Below are 903 nucleotides of genomic sequence, written 5' to 3'. Positions count from 1 at the left end.
CCTTATCAATTACCACTTACAACGATACCTAACGGTATATGCATTGTTCTGTGGCCTTATCAATTACCACTGTACTACCGCATCCTAAGCGTTGCATTGTTCTGTGCCTTATCAATTACCACATGTACTACCGATCCTAACGGTATGCATTGTTCTGTGGCCTTATCAATTACCACTGTATACCGATCCTAACGGTATGCATTGTTCTGTGGCCTTATCAATACCACTGTACAACCGATCCTAACGGTATGCATTTTCGTGGCCTTATCAATTACCACTGTAACAAACCGATCCTAACGGTATGCATTGTTCTGTGGCCTTATCAATTACCACTGTACAACGCATCCTAACGGTATGCATTGTTCTGTGCCTTATCAATTACCACTGTACAACGCGATCCTAACGGTATGCATGTTCTGTGGCCTATCAATTACCACTGTACTATATGCCTAACGGTAGCATTGCTCTGTGGCCTTATCAATTACCACTGTACACCGATCCTAACGGTATGCATGCTTCTTGGCCTTATCAATTACCACTGTACTACCCGATCCTAACGGTATGCATTGTCTGTGGCCTTATCATTACCACGTACTACCGATCCTAACGGTTGCATTGTCTGTGGCCTTATCAATACCACTGTATACCGATCCTAACGGTATGCATTGTTCTGTGGCCTTATCAATACCATTCTACACCGATCCTAACGTATGCATTGTTCTGTGGCCTTATCAAATTACCACTGATACCGATCCTAACGGTATGCATTTTCTGTGGGCCTTATCATTACCACTGTACACCGAACCTAACGGATGCATTGCTCTGTGGCCTTATCAATACCACTGCTACTACCGATCCTAACGGTATGCATTGTCTGTGGCCTTATCAATTACCACTGTACTA

Source organism: Salvelinus sp. IW2-2015, unplaced genomic scaffold, assembly GCF_002910315.2.
Source record: "Salvelinus sp. IW2-2015 unplaced genomic scaffold, ASM291031v2 Un_scaffold1469, whole genome shotgun sequence".
In the NCBI taxonomy this organism is placed as follows: domain Eukaryota; kingdom Metazoa; phylum Chordata; class Actinopteri; order Salmoniformes; family Salmonidae; genus Salvelinus; species Salvelinus sp. IW2-2015.
Note: the sequence above shows the minus strand (reverse complement) of the source record.